The following is a 697-nucleotide window of genomic DNA, read 5'->3' as shown; positions in this document are numbered from 1 at the left end:
TTGATGAATATGATAAAAGAATTCAGTGAATTTAAAGAACACACAAACAAGGTAATCATAGAGCTGAAGGAAAATAGGGATAAACTTCTGAATGAATTCAGAAACGAGCTGGAAATATTGAAGAATACTCAGGCCGAAATGCATAAGGAGGTGAAACACTCAGTAAACCAATTAGAAATGACAGGAGAAAGCCTCACCAATAGGATGAATGAAATGGAAAACACAGTATTAAGACTGGAAGATAAAGTGGATGAACTAGACCATTCAAGCAAAGATAATGAAAAATTTAAGAAATCACAAGAATGGAATATGCAGGCATTGTTTGACACCATAAAAAGATCAAACTTACAAATCATGGGCATACAGGAAGGAGAAGACTCCTAAGACAATGGCATGGACCAGATCTTCAACAGAATCATGAAGAAAATTTCCCAAAATTAAAGAAAGACATGCCCATACAAATACAAGAAGCATATAGAACACCAAACAGACAAGACCAGAAAAGAAACTCTCCATGGTACATCATAGTAAAAACACTAAAAATACAAAACAAAGAGATAATACTGAAAGCTGTAAAAGAGAAACAACAAGTCACATATAAAGGAAAACTCATTAGGATCACAGCTGACTTTTCAATGCAAACTATGAAAGCCAGAAGAGCCTGGACCAAAGTATTCCCAGTGTTAAATGACCACAG

Source organism: Nannospalax galili, unplaced genomic scaffold (assembly GCF_000622305.1).
Source record: "Nannospalax galili isolate Female #2095 unplaced genomic scaffold, S.galili_v1.0 scaffold777, whole genome shotgun sequence".
NCBI lineage: Eukaryota > Metazoa > Chordata > Mammalia > Rodentia > Spalacidae > Nannospalax > Nannospalax galili.
Note: the sequence above shows the minus strand (reverse complement) of the source record.